Here is a 27,999-nt window from a genome sequence, read left to right on the forward strand (position 1 = left end):
TTTCAGAGTGCCTGAGTGTTTGGTTTGATTAAAGCAACTCGGATGAATTCCAGCTTTTTGTCGCGTCCATTCTTCCGATCGACGTGGGAGCCCCAGCTCCTTCAACTCTTTTGTTATGAACCGCGTTGTCCGCTTGCTCTTTTCGTAAGCCTTAGCGCGTGCAGCACCGCGCTTCAATTCCGTAGCATAGTACCACTCGTGTAAGGGCTAAATATCGAGAGGTAAGTTGTATGTAATATGTGCAAAGAGGAAGCATTGTGGATCGTTGGGAAATTTAGGGTACAGTTATGTTGTGTAAAACCTGTCAAAAAGGTGATGCCAGAGGGAGGATGTGTGTGCACAAACTGCACAAGAAAGCGCTACATGCTTTTACAGCACAATTGCAAACTGTTTGGCAAGTGTACCCAAGCCATGGCGTGAGATGCGCTGTAGAGCCAAGAAGCAGAATGAAAAACTTTTTTAATGAGGTGTAAAAGGGCAGGATGGCCCAAACAAGGTGTTGCCAACTGGTGGCCAATGACGGGATCTTCCACTTGGGGAGGTGAGCCCAAAAGTTTAGGAGTGTTGTGCTCATGCTGGACACAGAGTGAGATTGAAGCCGCCAAACAAGGAGAAAAGAAAATAAATAAATGAAAAGTAGAATAAGAACAACTCTGTATGACACAATATTTCTCTTATATTAACATATGATCTTTGGAGCCTGGTGTTGGCTCAGCAGTTAGGGTGCTGGATTGGGATCCTAGGATCCTGAGTTTGAATCCTGGTCAATCGTTGAATTAATGCCAAGGGGATTGACTCAGCCTGGTCATCCTTCTGAGGTCAGCAAATTGAGTACCAGCTTGCTGTGATGAATGTGCAGGTGTGTGCCCTGGCCCAGAATAGGTACACTGTATCCCTGTATGTTGCAAGAGGCGACTAAAGTGTTGGTGTCAGGAAGGACATCCGGCCATAAAAACATTGCCTCAACAAGAAAAAGAGCAATCAGAGTTGCAAACCCTCACCAGGATGTATTTTCAGTGGTTTAAAGGCTTTTGTGTTAAAACAAATATGGCGGCCGAACCACGTGACCGATGACGTCATCAGTTTTTTTTTTCTAAACTAATTTATTCCTAGATTATGCTCAATAAATTTCATCTTGATCAGATGAAGTTTTGTACTTCTTGAATTATGACGTCATAATGGAGGCACCGATGACATCATCAACATATTTTATTCCCCATGGAGAGTTCTTTACAATGAGCCATGTCTCAATTTTTTCTATTCAGTGCTTTCCGAGATATAGAGGTGCAAAGTTTTTCGATTTTTCCAAGACGGCGACTGAAACACGTGACATATGACGTCATAATTATCATTAAAAAATTATACAGCTGGAGTTGCACATATGTTGAAAATTTCCTGTCAATTGGACCAACGGTTGCAGAGAAAATCATATTTATTCTGTGCGGACAAACAAACAGACAGACAGACAGACAGACAAACAGACAAACGGACTCAAATGCAATACCCTCTCCTCTGGTGAGGGTAACGAACGGACTCAAATGCAATACCCTCTCCTCAGGCGAGGGTAATAATCTTCAAAGATCACCATTTAAAGAACCAAAAGGATGCTAAATGTAGGCTATTAAGTGGGTGAGAGATCATAGTCTGATGATCATAACAGATGAAAAATCACCCATAGAGTGACACTTGGCAAAACAGAACAAAGTAGCATGGCACGCAGTGGGGCATTCTTTTGACCTCAAAAATAATTAGTGGCTGAATTCAGTGACCTGATATGCAACCCGTCTTCAAAGTTTAAGTTAATCGGATGAAAATTGACAATTTTAGAAATTCGGCATATGTTGACCTTTTGGCCTATGTTGACCTCAAAAATTGTTGGTGGTTGCTTTCAGTAAGGTGATATGAAAATCCTTTTTAAATTTCAAGCCAATCGGATGAAAATTGACGATTTTAGAAATTTCAAAATTGTTGTTGACCTTTGACCTATGGTGATCCCAAAAATAGTTGGTGGTTGAATTTAGTTTGCTGACATATAAATCCCATTCAAACTTGAAGTGAATCAGATGAAAATTGAGGATTTTAGAAATTTGAAATTGTTGTTGACCTTTGGCCTATGTTGACCTTTTGGCCTATGTTGATCTCATCAATAGTTGGTGGTTGAATTCAGTTCGCCGATATGTAAATCCTCTTCAAATTTCAAGTCAATCGGATGAAAATTGAGGATTTTAGAAATTTGAAATGGTTGTTGACCTTTGGCCTATGTTGACCTTTTGGCCTATGCTGATCTCAAAAATAGTTGGTGGTTGCTTTCAGTAAGGTGTTATGAAAACGTTTTCAAATTTCAAGCCAATCGGATGATAATTGACGGTTTTAGAAATTTAAAATTGTTGCTGACCTTTGACCCATGGTGATCCCAAAAATAGTTGGTGGTTGAATTTAGTTTGCTGATATGTAAATCCCATTCAAATTTCAAGTGAATCGGATGAAAATTGAGGATTTTAGAAAATAGAAATTGTTGTTGACCTTTGGCTTATGTTGACCTTTTGGCCTATGTTGATATCATCAATAGTTGGTGGTTGAATTCAGTTCGCCGATATGTAAATCCTTTTCAAATTTCAAGTCAATCGGATGAAAATTGAGGATTTTAGAAATTTGAAATGGTTGTTGACCTTTGGCCTTTGTTGAACTTTTGGCCTATGGTGATCTCAAAAATAGTTGGTGGTTGAATTCAGTTAGCCGATATGTAAATGCTATTCAAATTTCAAGTCAATCGGATGTAAATTGAGGATTTTAGAAGTTTGAAAAAAGTGGTTGACCTTTGGCCTATGTTGACCTTTTGACCTTTTGACCCCAAAATATATAGAATTTTGTCGAACAACGAACTCAACCATTTGGTAAAGTTTCGTGAAGATCGGTTCAAAATTGTGACCGGTAGGCAAGTATAAGTGAGCGGACAGACAAACACACACAAACAAACAAACAAACACACACAAACAAACAAACAAACAAACACACACACACACACATACACACACACACACAAACCGGAGTGTTCAACATACTTGCAAAAAAATTATTTCTTTTTTGCCAAGTAACAAACAGACAAACAAACTGATGCAAATGCAATACCCTCTCCTCTGGCGAGAGTAAAAAGGGAACCATGATGATTGTCATGGGGCCCGCAAGGCTAACCCCCGCTCCACCTGGGAAGATGACCTTAAAAAGAGAATTTTTTTTATTAACATATGATCTTCACAATACATATTACTCAATCATTCCTGGGGGAAAAATGGAGGCAGTGTATAAGCACAAGACCTGATGTTTTTTTTTGTTTTTTTTTCAATTTTCATCCAAACATAAGCCTCGTTCTTCTTTTGGATGAAAGAGAAGGCCATGCAAAGTTTGGTTGCATTGGTTCCTGCATGGTCCAAATGCATAAACAAACAAACAAACAAGAAACATGTCATGCATAGCACGATATTGCGAAATCAATAAAATAAGTTGTTGACCTTTGGCCTATTGTTACGGATTCATCACTTCCGTTGTTGTGGTTCTCATCCACTGTAAACATTTTTGGTTCCATGTACTATTATTGTTTTCAAAAGGTTTATTGTTTATGAACTGTTTTCTATTATTGTTTATTGTTTATGAACTGTTTTCAAAAGGTAAAAAAGAATTAATGTTTTGAATGAAACCGGAACTGGATGACGACGAAGAGGAAGAGGAAAGAGAGGGCGGAGCGAGTGAGTCGGACAAGAAAGCCGAGCTGCTTTGAGGTCTTGAGCAAATGTTGGTGAGCGAGGGTCACAAGTGAACTTTGGGTTTCCTGGGAAAGGGATTCCTGTGACAGAGTTGTTATCGCTGTGACAGATTTTGCGGTTGATTCCAAAGAGAATCGTTGGAGGGCCGTTACGTCTCGAGTATGGGCCGTTGGCCATCTTGTCTCGTGCTGGATTTCGCATCGCTCCAGGTTTTTCACCTCGCTTCAACCATTTCCACCACATCTAGACGTTAAATTAGTGTGTGTGTGTGTGTAACGTGGCTATACAGTGGGAAATTGCGGTTTGCCGATTGGGAGCCGTGGAACGACCATTCCCGAAGGTGTGATTCCCCAGTCGCCTCTTGAGGACAACTTCGCCCATCTTTGGCAGTGTGACCGTCAACCCAATGGGATTCTGGTTTCGATAAGACATCGTACGGACGATCACTGGAGTGGATCGACTTTGGCTTGAAGCCGGGACAGAGACATTGGGGATGTTCTTTTCACTCACTTGGAGCACAGTGAGTTCTATATTACGAAACTGATGGTACCATCATAGGAATGATATATATTGATTGTACTTTTGATTAATATTGTTACTGTACCATTATTCTTGTGTGATCTTAATACAATACTTGTTGGTTGGTAACAATTGGTGTGGTTTCACCATTGATCTTTGGCATACAGAATAACACATCTTTCTGCCGTGACTCCCCTTGGGGCTCGGAGGTACACCGTGACCGGGGTTTGGGGAGGAGCACGTAACACCTATGTTGACCTCAAAAATAATTGGTGGTTGAATTCAGTGACCTGGCAAGCAAATCCCCCTCAAATTTCAAGTCAATCGGATGAAAATTGAAAATTTTAGAAATTTTGTCGATGTTGACCTTTGTACCTCAGATTAATTGGTGGTTGAATTGAGTGACCAGATATGCAAATCCTTTTCAAATTTAAAGTCAATTGGATGAAAAGTGAGGATTTTAGAAATTGCACCTTTGGCCGATGTTAACCTTTTTGACCTTTTCATCTCGATAAATAGGCTTCTTGCTTATGACCAACTCTACCATTTCGTAAAGTTTTGTGAAGATCAGTTTAAAATTGTTACTTTTAGGCGATTGCCAAACAGACCGATAGGCAGACAGACAGAATAACGCACAAGACCAACCACTTGAAATATCTTCGATTTTCGCAAGTAACAAACGTTCTTCTTTATATATTTTAGAGGGAGACCACCTTTAGAGGCCATTATTCCCCGCAGAGCGGAGGTTGACCTTTTTCGGACACAGTGGTCCCCTTTTTGAAGCAATGTTTTATGGCCGGATGCCCTTCCTGCCGCCAACCCTGTTAGTCGCCTCTTGCAACACACAGGGAATTACCAGTGAACTGGTACTCAATTTGCCGACCATGGAAGGCTGATGACAGGCTGAGTCAACCCTTCTGGCGTTAATTCAGCGATCGACCGGGATTCGAACCCAGGATCCTCGGATCCCAAGCCGGCACCCTAACCGTTTATATATATTAGATTGAGAACACAAATTAATTAAATGCACAATTTTTTTTGAACCATCGTTTTCGTCAAGTTTAGTTCAAGTACAAAGAGGACGTGGATGGGCTTTGCATTTTGAGATGCTAGTTTTGATTGTATTAACACTGTATCGGGATAACAATGCTCGTTTTGTAGCACTCTTGTATTAAATGAAGTTAACGAGTGCACCTGATGATTTTACAAAAGAACCATCCTCATTTACCGATCCACTTATTCATTTTAGGACCAGGAGGCTTAATAACTAAGTGACAAACTTTATAACTTTATAACTTAATAACTAAGTGACAAACCCTGTTTTTGTGATCTTGTCTGTAACTTGATTGCCAAACGTTCCTGCCCTGTTAATTGTGTGCAAAATGAGTACTGATGTGACTTGGTTATTTTACAAGTTAATTTTCCTCTTTGTTCCAATATGTGGCTCCACTCATTAATCTCCACGTTGCTCTGCACGTCATGACCTTGATGACAATGGAGGATTAAGAGAAGAGAGCGAATTACCTGCCAGCCACAGCTGTACCGGTGGGGATCACACGTCGTGCATCACACACACAACCTTTATATTATAATCTCCTCTCATTTCTCATTATATCCCATGGAAATACCATCAGATGTTGAGATGTTTGTAAAATCAGTCTCTGCATTTATCCCACGTCACCGCTCAGCCTTCACGCAAAGCCGTGATGACGTCACACCTGTTCAGAGATTGCCTTTTCGTTTTGCATGTTTTCTTTGGTACCCTCACCTTTCTGATATCCCTCCTCACATTATCCTCCAATCTCAACTGCGGTCTACCTCTATTCCTCCTACCTTGTTCCCTCAACCTATCTGATCTCTTTGACATTCTCTCTTCCCCTCATCTGCACCAAGTGTACAGCCAATCTCTGCCGGCATTTCACCAATCTCACCATCAAGCTCATCTGCACACCAATCTCTTCCCTAAATTCATCCATTCTCCTTCTATCCACCCTCTTCACTCCCTCAATCCTTCTGACCTAGTTGGTCTCGCAAACCTGCAGCCTCTGTTGTTGTCTCTCTATCAGTGTCGCCATCTCCAGACCGTAGAGGTAGGCTGACGTTACGCACAAGAACAAAAACTTTCCCTTTCAATTTATTTGAAATCTTTCTGTCTGCCATTATCACCTCCGCAGTTGTCCACGCATTCACACCCACCTGAATCCTCCTCCGCACCTCTGCCGTCGACCTACAATCCCTAGTCATTCTTCCTCCGAGACACTCAAACATATTTCCCTGTCTGATCTCCTTCCCTGTCTAATCTGATGTTTATTAACGCACAGGTTGTAAACCTGGTGCGTTATAGCGTTTGCCTGGGAATTTCGGGCGCTCAAAAGTGAAGCTAGTTTTTGTCACCCATTTCTGTCGCTCATTTCTGTCGCTCATTTCTGTCGCTCAGATGTGTAAACATGACGTCATCAAATCTATATTTATAGGATAGGTTATAGGAGATATATATGTTATAGGATAGGAATATAGGACCCAAATGACCCAGAGGACCCAAATGACCCAGAGGACCCAAATGACCCAGAGGACCCAAATGACCCAGAGGACCCAAATGACCCAGAGGACCCAAATGACCCAAATGACCCAGAGGACCCAAATGACCCAGAGGACCCAAATGACCCAGAGGACCCAAATGACCCAGAGGACCCAAATGACCCAGAGGACCCAAATGACCCAGAGGACCCAAATGACCCAGAGGACCCAAATGACCCAGAGGACCCAAATGACCCAGAGGACCCAAATGACCCAGAGGACCCAAATGACCCAGAGGACCCAAATGACCCAGAGGACCCAAATGACCCAGAGGACCCAAATGACCCAGAGGACCCAAATGACCCAGAGGACCCAAATGACCCAAATGACCCAGAGGACCCAAATGACCCAGAGGACCCAAATGACTCAGAGGACCCAAATGACCCAGAGGACCCAAATGACCCAAATGACCCAGAGGACCCAAATGACCCAGAGGACCCAAATGACCCAGAGGACCCAAATGACCCAGAGGACCCAAATGACCCAGAGGACCCAAATGACCCAGAGGACCCAAATGACCCAGAGGACCCAAATGACCCAAATGACCCAAATGACCCAGAGGACCCAAATGACCCAAATGACCCAGAGGACCCAAATGACCCAGAGGACCCAAATGACCCAGAGGACCCAAATGACCCAGAGGACCCAGAGGACCCAAATGACCCAGAGGACCCAAATGACCCAGAGGACCCAAATGACCCAGAGGACCCAAATGACCCAAATGACCCAGAGGACCCAAATGACCCAGAGGACCCAAATGACCCAGAGGACCCAAATGACCCAAATGACCCAGAGGACCCAAATGACCCAGAGGACCCAGAGGACCCAAATGACCCAGAGGACCCAAATGACCCAGAGGACCCAAATGACCCAGAGGACCCAAATGACCCAGAGGACCCAAATTCTATGTATGTTTCTATGATGATGTATGTTTTGGTGAAAGTACATAATGTGAATACTAGTAGCAATTTTACAAAAACCATGGCATAATTTCAAATCTTGACCCGAGATGATAATTATGCTACATCATAATTTCCATGTGCCAACCTGGGCGGAATCCAAGTGGATTCACTTGACTTGTTTATTTTCACTCTTGACGACCCACATCACCTCCATCATAACTGGCATTGCACATCATGGAGCTCCAGGATGAGCTTCGTAAGGTCCACCACTTCTGATTGGCCAACAGCATAAAACAGTGTTTGTCTGTCCGTATGTATGTATCTCCCTCACAAACGTACACCAATCAGAGCCGAGGATCTGGTCACATGACAGGGGTGATGTGATTACATCTGTGATGTCATTACGGCATACAACGGCTGACTACACACACCACCATTTTGATTTTTATGCCGTTCAGGCTGAACACATAATCGAACCTGTCATATATCACAATCGCCATGCTCTACATTTATGGTTTTCATTCAGTGTGAAACACAAACAAACCGATTGTTAAAACTAGCAACGGTACCCGCCCTATGGGCGGGGCTTCAATTGGGAGGCCCAAATGAAAAGGCAAAATATCAGAAATTGAAGGCTTTTTTATTTTAAACGATTTATATAAACATCCGTTGAATCATATCACACGCAAATCATCAAAATCTAAACAGGACATGGCGCCCATTTTGAAAAAAGATTGAATTCTGCAAAACGGAAGCGGCCGCTACACGTCTTTCTCAGTCGCACGTTTATGTGTGAAGAGTGCGCGCCGAATCTGTAACACGGAAGCGGCCGCTACACCTGTTTCTCAGTCGCTTTGCACACGCTGCCATGTTACTTCGGAGACGCACGTTTATACCTATTTTACCTATTTTGAAGAAAGCAAATACCTATTTTGGGGGGCAACCACCCCGTAGACTCCCAAATTGGCAGATTTTTGAAATGTCGTGAACAAACTTTAGTACAGCATGGGTGGTGACTGGTGATGGTTGTGGTCAAGTTTCATCAAAGTTGTGTGTGTAGTTTCAGAAAAGAAAGCAAATACCTATTTTGGGGGGTCAAACCTGGACCCACTTTGACCCCGGTAGACCCCCTTAGACCCCGAATTTTTAAATGCCGTGAACAAACGTTAGTCACAACACAACATATATAATTTGTGCCAAATTTGGTCACAATCCCATCAGCGGGTTCGCAGAAGAAGTTTCAAGTGTTTACGGACTGACGGACAGACAGACGGACGGACAACGTGGGATCGCATAAGCTCCCCTGAACTTTGTTCCAGGTGTGCTAATAAACATAGGGGCAATATCCCATGCGCTTACGTGGTAGAATAAACAATATAATGCACCGACTAAAGGTATTTTAAACCAATTTCAATGGTTGCTAGAAGACAGGGCAGCTTGTAGAATCATATTAACATAATCATGAGACTGTATTTCTTTGTATTTCTTTGGTTTGTATTCCTCTGGACAGATGAGACCAAATATGTATTTCTTTGGTTTGCAGTGGAACCAAACAAAAAAAGCTGAAAAAATTAATAAACCAAAGCTTATTCCACACGGAAATCCTAAATTGGCCCCGACAATATTATTGGCATCTTTTAGAAGCTGTGAGAAATAATTAGATTTCAAGCAGGTGATTCTCCTTTACTTTGGAATTGAACTCACCTGTGGTGAGTTGCAGGTGCCTGCAATATAACAATCACTCATTCAACCAGTTTGAATAGATAAAAGGAGTCATTCTGCAGTTTTGTGTCACTGTGTGTAGCACAATGAGCAGGAAGAAAGGAAAGAAAACCAGAGAATTGTCTGAGGAGGTCAGATGCAAGATTGTAGCCAATCATGGACAATCTCAAGGCTACAAGTCCATCTCCAGAGACCTTGATGTTCCTGTGTCCAACGTACGCAATGTTATCAGGAAGGTTAAGGCCCATGGTACTTTTGCCAACCTCCCTGGACGTGGCAGCAAGAGAAAACTGGTTTGAAGATTGCAGCGAAGGATTGTTCGAATGGTGGAGAAAGCACCTCGATCAACTGCCAAACAGATTCAAACTGACCCTCAGACACAAGGTACAACAGTTTCAACTCACACCATCCGTCACCAACTCGATGAAAGGGGGTTCTATGGTAGGAGAGCAAGAGGATCCCACTGCTAAAAAGGCCCGACTGGAGTTTTCCAAAATACACCTGAAGAAGCCAAAATCTCTCTGGCAGAATGTCCTGTGGACAGATGAGACCAGGTTAGAGCTTTGTGGTAAAACACATCATCTCTATGTTTACAGAAAACAAAATGAAGCCTTCAAAGAAAAGAACACTTTCCCTACAGTCAAACATGGAGGAGTTTCAGTGATGTTTTTGGGTTGCTGTGCTGCCTCTGGCACTGGGTGCCTTGGATGTGTGCATGGCATCATGAAATCAGGGGATTACCATGGCATTTTGGAGCACAATGTTCAACCTAGTGTCAGAAAGCTGGGTCTACCGTCGAAGGTCATGGGTCTTGCAACAGGACAATGACCCCAAACACACTTCATAAAACACCCAGGAATGGTTCAAGACAAAACGCTGGACTGTTCTGAAGTGGCCAGCAATGGGTCCAGATCTAAATCCCATTCAACACCTGTGGGGAGATCGGAAAACAGCAGTTGGGAGAAGGCACCCTTCAAATCTTGGAGAACTGGAAAAGTTTGCACAGGAAGAGTGGGCCAAACTGCCAGTAGAGAGGTAGAGAGAGGTGTAGGTGTAGTCATTCATGACTATAGGAAGCGCTTGACTGCAGTTATTTTGTCCAAAGGCTTTGCTACCAAATATTAAGTCGAGGGTGTCAATAATTTTGTCAATGCCATTTCTTTTTATTTTCTGATTTAAAAGGATATATTAAGTTCTGAATCAAACACAAAGGTTCTGTAATATTAACAGTGAAATAAAGAATTGTGGAGACCAAATACTTTTGTCAATTTCAACTTATTTTGTGAGTTATTTGAAAAAAGTGCAAGGGTGCCAATATTTTTGGCCGCGACTGACGACTGTATACCTCCTAAGACCCCAATTTTTGTAATGCCTTGAACAAACATTGGTACATCATGGGTGTTTAAGGTTGTGGTGAAGTTTCATCGAAATTGCATGTGTAGTTTCTGAGAATAAAGCAAATACCTATTTTGGGGGGAACTCCCCTCCCCCCCCCATAGACCCCTAAAGGGGCAGATTTCTTTAAATGTCATGAACATAATTTGGTACATCACAGGTTTTGAAGGTTCTGGTCAAGTTTCATCTCAATCGTGTGTGTAGTTTCTGAGAAGAAAGCAAATACCTATTTTGGGGGGCAACCCCCCGTAGACTCCCAAAGTGGCAGATTTTTGAAATGTCGTGAACAAACGTTGGTACAGCATGGGTGGTGATGGTTGTGGTCAAGTTTCATCAAAACTGTGTGTGTAGTTTCAGAAAAGAAAGCAAATACCTATTTTGGGGGGTCAAACCTGGACCCATTTTGACCCCCGGTAAACCCCCTTAGACCCAGATATTTTTTTAATGCCGTGAACAAACTTTAGTCACAACACAACAAATATAATTTGTGCCAAATTTAGTAGCAACCCCATCAGCGGTTTCGGAGAAGAAGTTTCAAGTGTTTACGGACTGACGGACGGACGGACAACGCGCCATCGCAAAAGCTCCCCTGAATTTTGTTCAAGGTGACCTAATAATAATAACGTTCGTAACTAGAACGGCACTCGGTACAGCGCATACCTCCACCAGGCTGAACAGTTTATGCTTTGTATCCCACTGATAGGCCGGACCTGAACCAGAATCTTACTGGCTTGTTCTTGTCACCTAACCAACTCATCCCCCAAGTTTAGTCATAACGCGTTCACAATTTTTTGAAATATCATGTTATATATCACTTTTTGCCTGATCTCGTAATGGTGAAGAATCACTTAAAATTAAATAATTCTCGTATCCGAATCCCTATTCAGATCGAAGCACTTTTGGCAGTTGTTACAGCTTCGAGTCTACTTGGGTATGTCTGTATCAGTTTTGCACTTTTGGATTTGCTGAGTTTCTCCCATTCTTCCTTGCAGATTTGCTCAAGCTCTGTGAAGTTGGATGGGGAGCATCGGTGAACAACAATCTTCAGGTCATTCCACAGATTCTCAATGAGATTCAAGTCTGGGCTTTGGCTGGGCCACTCAAGGACGTTCACGTTCTTGTTCTGAAGCCATTCCAGTGTTGCTTTGACCTGTATGCTTCGGGTCATTGTCCTGTTGGAACGTAAATCTTCACCACAGTCCAATGTCTTTTGCACTTTGAAGCAGATTCTCCTCAAGGATTTTCCTGTATTTGGTTCACGTTAGGGATGGTGTAAGATGGGTGATGAGCTCTGCTTGGTTTCCACCAGATGAAGCGCTTGGCATTCAGGCCAAAGAGTTAACGTGTGAAGGCAAGTAGATAAACTGTCACTTATCTTCTGTTTGCTTCATTGGTTTTACGAATATTCTGATCTCATACTTGCTAACAATACTGTTTATGATTATTCATTCAGTAGCCGCTTCTGTTGGCCATTAGCGATAGAAAGCACATGTATGCAATCTACCTATCTGTGAGCTATAAACTTGGGGGACGTTACTCCGCCCTCGATATGGAATTCCCAGTAAGCTGGTACTGATTTCGCCGACCTCGAAAGTATGACAGGCTGAGTCAACCCCACCTTGTGTTAATTCAACGGCCAACCGGGATTCGATCGCAAGTCCCCAGTGTGGCCTCTGGCCTCATTGTGCTTTTGGTGAATCGCATTGGATAAATGGGATCACGTGCTGTGTGGATGAGGACATCACGTCACCACGAGAATTGGAGGGAGGATTGGAGGCCTGCTTGAGTTTCGGAATAAAAATGGTTGCTCTTGGAGTTCGCTGGAGTTTAACAAGGTATTGAATGAGTCTGTGCAAACTGCTAAAATTAGCCACTGCCAACCGGTTCACTCTGTACATCATTTCCTAGCTGTGTATTGAAATTGTATTGTATTAAATATATATTTATATATGTATGTATATATATATATATATATATATATATATATATATGTCTGGGTCTGGAAGGGGCTTAAAAACCAAATATCCACCATTTTGTTGACTCGCATAGCTTTGAGGCCTCTTTTGTTAGGCCCAGCGGTGTCTTGCTCTCTCTCACAGTTTTATTACAACTCTAATTCGATATCTCATTTCATTTTTCACAGTCACTTACATGGTTTTATACTCAGTTGAAAAAAAACGGGAATAAAATTTGATGAAAGTTACCGTTTATCTTACTATAATTCACCAAATGTCTGTCTGTCCGTCCGTCTGTTCCCAGGTACCGCAAAAATGGCTGAAACGATCGCAACGATATTTTGGGTAGGTAATCCTGGGACACCCCAGAGTAAAAAAGGCGATATTGTTTTTCCAATTTCAGCTTTGGTCTCCAGCATTTTCAGGTTTGGACTCCCGCATAACGTTATTGTCCCAGGTACCGCAAAAACAGCTGCACCGATCGCAACAATTTTTTTGTGTGTATTCCTGGAACCCCTGCAGTAAAATAGGCATAATGCATCATACGTGTTCTACATTACCTCAGCGTAATTCACACGGTGAACACAGCGAATGTTGGGGGAGTCCATTGATCGTGTACCCGCCCGCCCGCTAGCAATGGTACCCGCCCTAAGGGCTGGGCTTCAATTGGGAGGCACAAATGATTATTTAAACGATTTATATAAACATCCGTTAAATCATATCACGTGCAAATCATCAAAATCTAAACAGTATTTTTAGAATTTCAATAAAAGCCACATCACTGTTCATATCGGTAAGTATTATTCCATCGTGTTTCAAATCGTGATATCAACTGTACGCTTTTCTTTAGCAAAAAAAATGGAATGATTGTGTACCTCTTCTTCAGCTTAGAACTTCAGGATAGACGACATTGCTGATAAAAGTTCCATTTCTCTCTAAAAGTTCCTTTTCTCTCTTTGAAGTTCTTGGCAAACAATTTTATATTGTCGCTGCTGTCAACGTGTCCCGGTGTGTACCCCGGTTTAGAATAGGTACACCGTATCCCTGCGTGTCGTAAGAGGCGACTAAAAGGGTTGGCGTGCGCAAGATTTCTAACCACTTTCAACAGCACCTTTCCCTTCAGCTTCAACGACACTCCCCTCCTCATCAGCACGCCACTCAGTTCCCGAAACTTCTTCCATGCACATCTCACTCTAGCAACCGTTGCCGAGTCTGATCCACCTTCTCCATTCAGCATGTCTCCGGGGTAGCAAAATGTTTTCACACCTTCCAGTTTCACGCCGTCTCCAAGATCCAACTCAACATTTCCTCCATCTGCAGCTCCCCCTGTGCACACCTTACATTTGAATGTAGTTGCCACACTGGTTAATGACCCTCTCAGACCACTACATTTTTGATGAACCCACTCAGCGCACATTGTACATTGAATGAAGTTCACTCCGACACCCTTTCGCAACACAGCACAGGGCCACTTCCCAGTTCTTTCCACCTCACCACATGCTTTACCACTTGCCATCACCTTCGTCTTTCTGATATTCACCTTCAGACCTTTTGTCTCCATACATTCCTTCCACTTGTTCATCTTTTCCTTCAGTCCATCCATACTTTCCGCAATCAACACCAGATCATCTGCATACAACAACTCCCACGGTAAACCCTCCTTTACGTTCTGAGCCAGCACCTCCATCACAGCTACAAATAGTAGTGGACTTAGTACCGACCCCTGATGCACTCCCACCTTCACCTCAAACTCACCACTATTCCTGTCCTTCGTCCTTACAGCTGTGCGCGCTCTTTTGTACATTGCCATCACTACTCTGATCAACCATTCTTCCACTCCTAACTTCTTCATTGCCCATGCCAATACTTTGCGTGGAACCCTATCGAATGCTTTCTCCAGATCAACAAACCCAAGAAACAACTTCTTCCTCTTCTCCATGTACTTCTCCTGCAACTGCCTCACAATAAAAAGCACGTATGTCATTCCTCTTCCTGGCATCAATCGAAACTGCATTTCGTCGATCTTCACTTTCTTCCTTATCCTCCTCTCCAACACCCTTTCCAATACCTTCATTCCATGCTCCAATAACTTTATCGCTCGGTATGAGCCACACTCTAGAGGGTCACCTTTCCCCCTTGTATAGAGGGACGAGGGTACTCAGTTCCCAATCCACTGGAATGCGGCCTTCTTTCACCGCCAGATTATAGATCTCTGTCATTCTCTTCACACCCCAACTTCCTGCTGCCTTCAACATATCTCCCACAACTCCCGTCGGCCCTCCCGCTTTTCTACTCTTCATTGCTTTTATCGCTTCCTCAACTTCCTTCTCAGTTATCTTCTCTGCCGGTCCTAAAACTGGGTTACTCTCTATGTTGCCATCCCATTCATTCTCTGTATTCAACAGCATTTCCATATATATTTTCCATCTTCCTTTAATTCCATCTGGGTCCACAACGATTTGTCCCACTTCATCCTTCAAGCAACTCACCCCCATCACATCACACTTCTCTTTCGCTATCTGCTTTGCAATCCTGATTACTGCTCTCTGACCCTCTTCCGAATCCAAGCTTTCTCCGAACATTTTCCTACATGCCTCCTGCGCCTTTGCTACCTCTTTCTTTGCAGCCTTCTTGGCTGCCTTATAACTTTCATGCTCTGCTGTTTCTGCTCCCGTACCCTTCACCTTCTGCCATTCCTTGAACTTCTTCCTCTTCTCGTCAATCCTCTTTCCAAATTCATCATCCCACCACCATGTTTCCGAGTGCCTCGGTGGTCCTTTTGTCCATCCACATACCTCACCAACGGTTCCCAACAGACTAGCTTTCATTGGCATCCAACCACTTTAAAGCTCAACCACATCATCCTCTACCCTACTCAGCCTCCCTTTTAATGCCTCCCTTACTGTCACCTCTTTCAACCTCCACACCTTCATTCTCGGTTGGTACTTCACCCGCCGAGCTCTCCTCGCACCTTTCACCCTTATGTCGCAGACAACCAAGTGGTGCTGTGAAACAGCCTCCTCCCCCGGGATCACCTTTGTGTCCCGGAGGTGCCCCCAATCTCGCCGACGCACCATCAGGTAGTCAACGGTTGTCGTCGACCCACCTGAGGTGTATGTAACAAGCTTATTATCCTCTTTCTGGAACTGAGTATTACAAATCAACAAATCAGCTCCATCAGCAAACTCCAAAATCCTTTCACCTTCTCCATTTCTCACACCATATCCGTAACCCCCATGAACTCCCTCAAAACCATCCATACTCCTTCCCACATGTCACTACATGCTCTAAATTCTCATTCATTCCACCCCTCCTCCATCGGTCTTAAACGGATTGCTAACTTGAAAATCACAACAAACCCAATTTGTTATAAATGTTCATCTTTCATTAATAATCCACTTTCTAAACTCCCCCCTTGCCCCTCCCCTCCAAATCTCCCCCCTTGCCCCTCCCCTCCTAAACTCCCCCCTTGCCCCTCCCCTCCTAAACTCCACCCTTGCCCCTCCCCTCCTAAACTACCCCCTTGCCTCTCCCCTCCAAATCTCCCCCCTTGCCCCTCCCCTCCAAATCTCCCCCCTTGCCCCTCCCCTCCTAAACTTCCCCCTTGCCCCTCCCCTCCTAAACTCCCCCCTTGCCCTTCCCCTCCTAAACTCCTCCCTTGCCCCTCCCATTCAAAACTCTCCCACAACCCCTCCCCTTCAAATCGACCCCCCAACCATCCCTCCCAAATTCTCCCTCCTCCCACCTCCTTCTCAAAGCTGCCTCCTCCCCACTTCGTCTCCCTTCTATCTCATACCTCCACCTCCCCTACCCTTCGACCTTCCTCTGCCCCCCCCCCCTCAAACAATCCCTCACTGTGCCTCATCCCATCACCATCAAACCTTTCGTCCTCCTCATCCTTCCCTTTCTTGTAACTCTTCTGTAATCTCTGCCACACTATCAACTGCTCTTCCTACCTCCCCCTCTCACCCTTCATCTGACCCTACCCCTCTCCTCCCCTGTCCTGCACCCGATGCTCCCCTCTCTCCTCATTAACAGTATGGACCTCAAACATCCGGGGCCTTCGCTCAAACCTGATTGATCTCTCCATTCAGGTTGCTTCTGACAATCCAGACTTGATCTGCTAAACATAAACTTTCCTCCTTCAAGATGTCTCTGATTCCTTAATATCTCTTCCTGGTTACTCCCTCCTCCGGTATGATAGACCTGAGCCTCGTCCTGGTGGTGGGGTGGCTATCTTTATCAAAAACTCTCTTCCTCACTCTCCTTGCACTGCCCTCTCTCCACCCCACCCCCAGGAGTACCTCTGGCTACGGCTTCCTCTCCGCTCCCACCTTTTGTTCATATGTGTTCTGTACCCTCCTCCAAACAGTGATGACTCCATTTACATTTCGCTGTCGGACAACATGGACCAACTTCTATCAACTCATCCAAACTCTCTCTTCCTCATACAGTCACGTGAAAAAGTAAGTACACCCCATGTAAAGTTTTGACTTTTTCAACATATTTCAACATTCAGCTATTTGATCTTCATTTCAACAATATTTATAAATGAAGGTGATATAATATAACAAATATCATGAAACATTTACATTTTGTAGTCCATTGTATAATTTAAATAAACATAAATGCAAATTTCGCATGTGGAAAAAGTAAGTACACCCCTACATATATCACTACTTCAAATACCTAAAATTAGAATCAGGTGCACCATCTCAGGTGCAAATGATTAGAACATCATCAGAGAGGATCCCGGAGGAACCTGTCTCATTTAAACCTCAGACATTTAGTTGGTTTGCTCTTTGTTGTTGAAGTGTGCGGCGTCACCATGCCTAGATCAAAAGAGCTCTCTGAGGCCTTCAGAAAGAAGTTTATAGATGCTTACGAGTCTGGGAAGGGATTTAAAAAGATCTCCAAACAATTTGAAATCAATCATTCAACTGTCCGGAAGATCATCTACAAGTGGAGAAGATTCCAAACAACTGCCAACTTGTTCAGGACAGGCCGCCCCAGCAAGTTCAGCCCGAGAGCAGCCCGCAAGATGCTGAAAGAAGTCTCTAAGAACCCAGAATGTCATCACGGGACCTGCAGGTAGCTCTTGCCACTGTTGATGTCAAAGTGCACGAGTCTACCATAAGAAAGAGGCTGCACAAGTTTGATCTACATGGGAGGTGTGCCAGGAGGAAACCTTTGCTGTCCAGAAAGAACATCAGGGCAAGACTAAAGTTTGCCAATGAACACCTCGGCAAAGACCAGCACTTCTGGAACAATGTGCTCTGGACAGATGAGTCAAAGGTAGAGCTATTTGGCCACAGTACCAGAAGACATGTTTGGCGAAAACCAAAGACAGCATTTGACCACAAGAACCTGATACCAACTGTAAAGCATGGTGGTGGAAATATTATGGTTTGGGGCAGCTTTGCTGCATCAGGGCCTGGGCAGCTCACCATCAAAGAATCCACTATGAATTCTTCATTGTACCAGAGGGTGCTTGAGGATAATGTGAGGCCATCTGTCGGAAACGTGAAGCTCAACCGAAGGTGGACCTTGCAACATGACAATGACCCTAAACATACCAGTAAATCGACCAAGGAATGGCTGAAAAGAAAGAAATGGAGGGTTCTGGAATGGCCAAGTCAAAGCCCGGATCTAAATCCCATCGAGATGTTGTGGGGGGATTTGAAACGAGCTGTGCATGCAAGAAACCCCTCAAACATCGCACAGCTGAAAGAATTCTGCATGGAGGAGTGGGCAAAAATTTATCCCAGTCGATGTCAGAGACTGGTAGACAGTTATAACAAACGCCTCCTTGAGGTTGTTTCTGCCAAAGGGGGCAATACCACCTATTAGAGCCAAGGGTGTACTTACTTTTTCCACACGCGAAATTTGCATTACTGTTTATTTAAATAATACAATGGACTACAAAATGTAAATGTTTCATGATATTTGTTATATTATATCACCTTTATCTGTCAATATTGTTGAAATGAAGATCAAATAGCTGAATGTTGAAATATGTTGAAAAAGTCAAAACTACATGGGGTGTACTAACTTTTTCACGTGACTGTATGTGGCGACTTCAACTGTCATTATGCCAGCTGGCTGGGTGTGGGTTCATCTCTCACCAGCCATGGCACCTCAGCAAAGGACTTCTGCGACTCATTGGGACTGACACAATCTGTAAATTTCCCGACCCGGATCTCAGTCAATGGAGTATCTTCTCTTCTGGACTTGGTTATGACTAACTTCCCTGCAAATGTCTGCTGCTCTTCTTCTGCTCCAATCGGTTCTTCTGATCATGTGCTTGTTAAAGTGGACATCTCTCTGGCCATTCTCAGAGAGCCTCCTCAGCGGCGACGAGTCTGGCATTTCACTCAGGCTGACTGGCACGGTCTGCAAGCAGCCATCAATCATCTGGACTGGTCTCCCATCTCTACTGCCTCTGACATAAATTCTTCCTAGGAATTCTTCCAAAGCAAACTGCTCTCTCTCATGCACAGATTTATCCCATCTCGTCTTCAGTTGTCTTACCCTTCCTCCCGTCCATGGTACACTGAATCTTGTGGTGAGGCAGTTGCCCTGAAACAACTTGCCTTTGCCTCTTGGAAGGCAAATCCAACTGAAGGCAATCTCAGTTCCTTCCACCAAGCTCGGAACAAGTGTGCGTCTACCCTCAGGAGTGCCAGGAAGCACTATCTCTCCACACTCAAGATTGAACTCTCAAACCTGTCTCCTTCCTCCAAATCCTGGTGGCGTCTGGTCAAAGCCGTTTCTGGTGTTTGTTCCCCCTCCATCCCCTCCCTTACCTCAAATGGCTACACAGTTGACACCGCTCGTGACAAAGCCGAATGCCTCAACTCTGTGTTTGCCTCAAAATCTTGTGTCCCAAACCCATCTCTCTCTCTTCCCACCTTTCCCAGTCGAACCCAACTGCTCCTGGACTCTGTGTCCTTCTCTCCTGACAAGGTGGAGAAGTTTTTGTCAAACCTCGACTCTGATTCTGCAACTGGACCAGACGGCATCAGCCCACGGGTCCTAAAATCCTGCTCTGCCGCTCTATCTCACCCTCTCTGTTCTTTTCACCCTCTCTTTTGCTCAAGGTCATCTGCCAGCATCTTGGAAATCAGCAAACATTACTGCTTTACACAAAAAGGTGCAAAAACAGATCCTTGCAACTACAGACCAATCAGCCTGCTTCCAATTATCAGCAAAGTCATGGAATCCATCATTGCTTCGGATATGAAATATTTCCTCTTCTCCAATGGCTTGATCTCTGATCATCAATTTGGATTCAGACCAGGTCATTCTACTCTGGACGTGTTGCTTCTGCTGTCTCAACAATGGATGGAGGTCCTCAATGCCAAACAGGAAATCAGAGCTGTCTCACTTGACATATCACGTGCCTTCGACACGGTCTGGCACCCAGCTCTGCTCGCCAAACTCTCCTCCTATGGTATCCATGGAAATCTCCACTCATATGGCTTGCGGACTTCCTCTCTGGTCGTAGGCAACGTGTGGCCCTGAATGGATTTCTCTCATCTCCCCTTCCTGTTCTGGCTGGAGTTCCCCAAGGTAGTGTTCTGGGCCCTGTGCTATTTCTGGGCTTCATCAATGATCTCTTCGACTCTCTGGAAAATCCTCTCTATCTCTTTGCTGATGACTCCACTATCTGCCGCTCCATTCCTCATCCCTCAGATCGGCAGTCTGCAGCCTCCTCACTCTCTGCAGACCTGGACAAAATCACAGACTAGTCAAACAAGTGGAACATGTCTTTCAATCCTGACAAATCTCACACTCTTACAATGTCTCTCCGAAAGGACCGACTGGAAAACCCTCCCATCTCCTTTCTCAACAATCCCCTCCAAGAAGTTCTGTCGCTCAAGCTTTTGGGTCTCACTATCTGCCATGATCTTTCTTGGGAAAACCACATTTCCAAGCTGGCCTCCAAAGGCAGTCGCCGACTGGGCATCCTCCGTCGTGCGAAGTACTTTCTTGGCACACCTGAGCTCCTCACCACATACAAGGCTTTCATCCGCAGCTCAATGGAATACTGTTCCCCCCTCTGGGCTGGTGCTCCTGCCTCACACCTAGCTCGGCTTCACGCTGTTGAAACCAAAGCTTTCAGAATCATTGGAATCGCCTGTGATGAAGTTAACTGCGAGGGCCTTTCAGTCACTCACCGCAGGCAGGTTGGTGGTCTCTCTGTCTTCTACCGACTCCTCTCCGGCCTTGCTCCCCCAGCTCTCTCTGTACTCTGTCCCCCCAATATTCCTTCAGGTCGCACATGATCTGCCTGCAACCCTCTTATGGTTAAACTGCCAAAATCTAGGCTCTCTGCTCACGTTCACTCTTTCATTCCCCTTTTCTCCCGCCTCTAGAACAAACTCCCCCACTCCCTTCAACCCCACTCCTTCCTCTAGGTCTTTAAAACAGCTGTTCACCACCATCTCTTATCTTCCCCCATCCAAAACCTTGATCTTTTCTACACCCGCTAATTCACCCCAGATACTTTTTTTTTTTTGGAAATTCCAACTTCTTTCCTGGAAGTCCTTGCAGTGTTCATATGTTTTATACATCTCCCACCTCCCCCCAAGCCTTCCCCCTCCCACATTTCTCCCGATGTCCCTGCTCTCAAATGTTGTGTTTGTGTCCTTCCCCCTCTTTCTCCATCTTGTCTACCACTCCCCTTATTTTTTATGTCTACCTATAAGTGTCGGTTTGACTTTTTGTGTGATTAATGTTAGCTCTTTCACGAGCCTCGATCTTGTATACAAAAAAAATAAAAAAATCTTTGTTTCCAGAAAACAAAATGAAGCCTTCAAAGAAAATAACACTTTCCCTACAGACAAACATGGAGGAGGTTCAGTGATGTTTTGCGGTTGCTGTGCTGCCTCTGGCACTGGGTGCCTTGAATGTGTGCATGACATCATGAAATGAGGAGATTACCAAGGTATTTTGGAGCACAATGTTCAACCCAGTGTCAGAAAGCTGGGTCTCCGTCGAAGGTCATGGGTCTTGCAGCAGGACAATGACCCCAAACACACTTCATAAAACACCCAGGAATGGTTCAAGACAAAACGCTGGACTGTTCTGAAGTGGCCAGCAATGGGTCCAGATCTAAATCCCATTCAACACCTGTGCGGAAATCTGAAAACAGCAGTTGGGAGAAGGCACCCTTCAAATCTGGGAGAACTGGAAAAGTTTGCACAGGAAGAGTGGGCCGAACTGCCAGTAGAGAGGTGTAGGAAGCTCATTCATGACTATTGGAAGCGCTTGACTGCAGTTATTTTGTCCAAAGGCTGTGCTACCAAATATTGAGTCTCGGGTGTCAATAATTTTGTCAATGCCATTTCTTTTTATTTTCTGATTTAAAAGGATATATTAAGTTCTGAATCAAAAACAAAGGTTCTATAATATTAACAGTGAAATAAATAATTGTGGAGACCAAATACTTTTGTCAATTTCAACTTATTGTGTGAGTTATTTGGAAAAAGTGCAAGGGTGCCAATATTTTTGGCCGCGACTGTATACCTCCTAAGACCCCAATTTTTTTTTATGCCTTGATCAAACTTTGGTACCGCATGGGTGGTGATGGTTGTGCTCAAGTTTCATCAAAATTATGTGTGTAGTTTCAGAAAAGAGAGCAAATACTTATTTTGGGGGGTCAAACCTGGACCCACTTTGATCCCGGTAGACCCCCTTAGACCCAGATATTTTTTAAATCCCGTGGACAAACTTTAGTCACAACACAACAAATATAATTTGTGCCAAATTTAGTAGCAATCCCATCAGCGGTTTCGGTGAAGAAGTTTCAAGTGTTTACGGACTGATGGACAGAAGGACTGATGGGCTGACGGACTGACGAGGGGGAGGGGGGAAATGGCGGGGAGGTGGGGGAGGCAGGAGAGGAAGGGGGTTCATATATATGCTGGTGGGTGAATGTGGCTCACGTTTCTGAGTTAAGTGTGATGCCGATCAGGAAGAAGAAGAAGCTGTACTAGCAAATTCGTAGAATTCTGGAATTGTTTGATTGATTTGTATTTAAATGTCTGGTGATTGTTTTGTATTTATTTATGCGAATGTGTACTTGTATATAACTGTCATTAATTGGAAAAGGCTTCGGCACTATCGAGCGATTTTTTTTTGGTTTTGTTCTTTACTCCAAAAAAAAACGAACTTTTTTTTCATAATTTTTTTTGCCGAAAACACTCCCAGGCACTCACTGATGAACCTCTGAAAATTTGACGAAGATCAGTTCAGCCAACTCTGAGAAAAATGGCGACACAGACAGACAGACAGACACACAGACAGACACACAGACAGATCTCTCTTATATAGTAGGTCAGTCCAGTCAATGCAACAAATTTTATGGCTCAACCCACCACTAACTGCAACATAATTTTTTCACTGCTATGCATTTCAGAAATGTCCCTATAACAGTATAACACCATACTAAAAGTATACCAAAATATATTTGGTGGAAAGGCGTCAAATTTCCATAACGTGCAAATTAGCTGCCACAATTGAAAAAAAATACAGAATTTCCACAGTAACTTTGTATCTAAGCATCCAATCAGAGCAAATTAAGTGTTTAGACCCATGTTTTCAGGGTTTATGATCATGAAAAGTTCATTTCTAGATCAATTATATGCATACAATTCAATGAAGTATGCAAATTAGATGCCACCATTATAAAAGAAAAATCGATTTTCTGCAATAACTTTGTATTCAAGCATCCAATCATGGTAATTAAAGTCTCCAGAGCAGCTTTTCATGGTCATTGGATATGATTAGCACATTTCTGGCTTAATTATATGGATACAATTATGCAAAAATTCAAATTAGCTATCCTCATTGTATGAAACCGCTATTTAACTATGTGCATGTTTTCGATTATGTTGCAGAGTACCGCATCTAAGGGGTTTGTGGTGTGACGGATGAACATTGACAAGAGCATATTATATTATAACAAGAGTTTAGCGGTGGCCAGGAGGCTCAAATTTTTAGGGTTAGTGTATGCATACGAGTAAAACATTTTGGATTAATTATATGCATACATTTATATGAAATACGAAAATTAGCTGTCGACACCGCTAACTGCAGCAAGTGTTTGTGTCCTTCCCCCTCTTCCCCCTCTCTTTTGTGTCCTTCCCCCTCTCTCCCCATCTTGTCTGCCGCTCCCCTTGTTTTTTGTGTTTTGTGTGTCGGTTTGTCTTTTGGTGTGATTAATGTTAGCTCTTTCACGAGCCTCGATCTTGTATACAAAAAAAACAAAAAAAAAAAAAAAAACCACATTTATAGGAAAGTGCTATATTATGTGCATTGTTACCCTTGGCAAGGAGAGGGTATTGCATTTGAGTCCGTTTGTTTGTTTGTCCGCACAGAATAAATATGATTTTCTCTGCAACCGTTGGTCCAATTGACAGGAAATTTTCACTACGGGTGGAGCTCCACTAGTAGAATTTTTTTAATGATAATTATGACGTCATATATCACGTGGTTCGGCCGCCATCTTGGAAAAACCGAAAAACTTTGCACCTCGAAATCTCCGAAAGCGCTGAATAGAAAAAATTGAGACATGTCTCATTGTAAAGAACACTCCATGTGGAATAACATATATTAATGATGATGCCATAGGTGCCTCCATTATGACGTCATAATTTGACAAGTACATAACTTCATCCTATCAAGATGAAATTTGTTGAGCATAATCTAGGAATAAATTCGTTTAGAAAAACAAAAGATGACGTCATCGGTCACGTGGTTCGGCCGCCATATTTGTTTTAACACAAAAGCTTTAAAAACCACTGAAAATACATCCTGGCGAGTGTCTGCAATCTCTGATTGCTCTCTCTTGTTTCTATTCTATTGCAGAGTATCTGAAGGCTGAGTAGTGTTACAGATGAACATGGACAAGTGCGTTTTCTGCAACAAGATTTTTGAAGATGGCCAGAAGACCGTTATTCTAAGAGAAAAGGGAAGTGAGGGTATTAATAATTCAAGTGTGGCACGAGGAAGCAGTGTAAGGACTAAAAGAGGTTTGTGTGTGCACCAGGAATGCAGGAGGGTTTTTATTAATCCACAAAGTATTGCCAGCGAGCAGGAAAGAGCAATGCACAGTACACTAGACGGATTTATGGAAAAAGGCCATGTATAAGCTTCTAGGTGTATTTTTGGGTAAAAGTTGGGAACCTCACTTTTTAACTTAATTAGCGTATGCTGAATTCAATTAACCCGGTTCCCAAGCCGAATTTTGAGAATTTTGAGGGTTCCTCTGTTGATTCAGCACGACATATGTTGTTCTCCAAGCCTGGTAAATCAGATAGTCACCGTGATAGTAAGAAGCAATGTCACCGACAAGTGATGCTCTTCATTTCCATTTGATGCGAGTACACTATCAAGCCATGGTATGGAGAAATGCTCATTGTGTCATACCCGACCTTCCTGCACCTGTGGAAATGGGATGGAAACGTGGTGATTCAGGACTAGAGCCTATTCTGATGTCACTGAGTCCAATCCCAGAAAGTTGCCTCGAGATAATTTGTTGTGCATACCAGAAGCAATGCAAGACTCGACGCTGCAAATGTCACTATTCAGAGTTGAGGTGCACACCAATGTGTGCCTGTCAGCAACAGAGTTATGATCAGACCCCTTGTATGAATTTGATGTAGTTTGGCAAAACTACATGTGTGACATTCCTGAATGTTTGTGCTTCATGGCCATGTATACTTAATTTTAGAATAAATGGTTGTATCAAACATTGTCTTATTGAAACCATTTCCCATTATATGGTGTCCAATTTCAATATCAGTTTGAATGTCTCTTTCAATATGTCGCCAACCATAATATAGACTAGACGGCTTTATGAAAAAAGGCCATGTATAAGCTTCTCGGTGCATTTTGGGGTAAAAGTTGTAAAGTTAAAGTAAAAGAGCTGCATGTATATACATGATATATAAATGCTTGTTCAAAGAAATTGTCCAAAAATGGCAATTTGGCGGCCATTTTGTTTATGCTAATTAGAGGGTCAAAAACTCAAAATTCGGCTTGAGAACCTGGTTAATCGAATTCAGCATACCCTAATTATGTTAAAAAGTGAGGTTTCCAACTTCTACCCAAAAATTCACCTAACATTCACATTTCTCAGAAATCCGTCTCGTCTACAGGAACCGCCTTCAATTTGTGTTCTTCGCTCAGAGAGCCCGCAGTTCAGTTTCAAAAACATTGCTTGTTCTGTGGTCAACCAACTAAATATGAAGGAAGAAAATGTGGGTTTGACGTCATCCCTGTTAGAACTGAAACTTTCGAAAATACTGTCTTACGTACGTGTGAGGAAAGGAAAGATGACTGGTCAAAGTTAGTTGCAGGTAGGATTGCTTATGCTCAGGACTTTTTGCAGCTGATGCGGTTTACCATCAGAGTTGCAGCGTCAACTTTAGGACTGGAAAGCAGCTTCCACAACAATATTCCTCTGGTGCAGTTGACAGTACCAAGAAAAGAAAGCTTGGTAGACCAGAAGAAAGAGAACGGTATGAAGCATTTATTATGGTTACCAAGTACTTAGAGGAAAATGATGAAGAACAGATAACCATTGCAGACCTGATCAGAAGATGGAGAAGCAAGAAGCCATACAGCTTCAAACACATGAAACGTAAATTACTGGAACATTTTGGTGAAAAAATCATCATCTCCGAGTTGAATGGAAAACCAGTGATTACAACATCAACAACACAAACATTACAACATCACTCCAGTGATTACATTTGACCAACCACTGTGGTGGAAGACCTTGATGATAATAGAATCAGAGTCCAGTGACAGTGACTTAAAATCTATTGTCTTGAGACTCGGAGGCCTTCACATGGAAATGAGATTTTTAGGCTCTTTTGGTCATCTAATGGCTGGAAGGGTCAAAAGGTATGCCGGAACTTAGCGGAAAGGCAATCTGAAGAGCTGTACGAAGACACCTCTTGGTGGATGCTGCCCTCAATATGATTTAATTTCTCATGATTGGATACTTTTATTTTTGGATAAATTTTTTTTAAATCTTCTGCTTCCATCTTCTATATATTTTCTTCTTCTTCTTCTTCTTCTTCTTATCTATCTTCTGTTAATTTATATAAAATAAAGTTTTTGTTTGTTTGTTTGTTTGTTTGCACACGCTAATCTCCTGAACGGTGAAAGATAGGAGGAAACCTCTGAAAAAAAATATCGGGACGGGCCCCGGGAAGGTTATAGGCTAGGTGGCGAGGCCGGTCGAGGCCCATCTCGGCCAGGCTGGGCCCATTTCACAATTAAAAGCTGAGCTGAATTATAGTAGTCAATCTTCTACGGCCTCGAGTAAAAGCTGAATTATAGTAGTAAATTCATTCAAAAAGAACTTAAAATGTTGGGACGGGCCCCGGGAAGGTTATAGGCTGGGTGGTGAGGCCGGTCGAGGCCGCCTCGGCCGGGCTGGGCCCATTTCACAATTAAAAGCTGAGCTGAATTATCGTAGTCAATCTTCTACGGCCACGAGTAAAAGCTGAATTATAGTAGTAAATTCATTCAAAAAGAACTAAAAATGTCGGGACGGGCCCCGGAAGGTTATTGGCTGGGTGGTGAGGCCGGTCGAGGCCGCCTCGGCCGGGCTGGGCCCATTTCGCAATTAAAAGCTGAGCTGAATTATAGTAGTCAATCTTCCACAGCCGCGAGTAAAAGCTGAATTATAGTAGTAAATTCATTTAAAAAAAGAACCAAAAATGTCGAGACGGGCCCCCACGAAGGTTATAGGCTAGGTGGCGAGGCCGGTCGAGGCCCACCTCGGCCGGGCTGGGCCCATTTCACAATTAAAATCTGAGCTGAATTATAGTAGTCAATCTTCCACGGCCGCGAGTAAAAGCTGAATTATAGTAGTAAATTCATTTTAAAAAAGAACCAAAAATGTCGGGACGGGCCCCGGGAAGGTTATAGGCTAGGTGGCGAGGCGCTTCGGCCGGGCAGGGCCCATTTCGCAATGAAAAGCTGAGCTGAATTATAGTCGTCAATCTTCTCCGGCCGCGATTAAAAGCTGAATTATAGTAGTAAATTCATTCAAAAAGAACCCGGGCAAAGCCGGGTGCTTTTGGCTAGTATTTTATAAAAATACAAATATATTTTATTTAAATATATATATTTTTTCATTGTATA

The 27,999-nt window shown here is 43.3% G+C and overlaps 1 long non-coding RNA gene across 1 annotated transcript; it reads left to right on the forward strand.

The window, feature by feature from the left end:
• The first annotated feature begins 12,468 nt into the window (after positions 1-12,468).
• On the forward strand, positions 12,469-25,413 carry LOC137430577 (uncharacterized). The gene is made up of 3 exons (XR_010985104.2): positions 12,469-12,711; positions 13,136-13,176; positions 24,706-25,413. It is a non-coding gene; the product is annotated as an uncharacterized LOC137430577 (long non-coding RNA).
• Positions 25,414-27,999: the final 2,586 nt, after the last annotated feature.

This window comes from Myxine glutinosa, chromosome 7 (assembly GCF_964187855.1).
Source record: "Myxine glutinosa chromosome 7, kmMyxGlut1.1, whole genome shotgun sequence".
NCBI lineage: Eukaryota > Metazoa > Chordata > Myxini > Myxiniformes > Myxinidae > Myxine > Myxine glutinosa.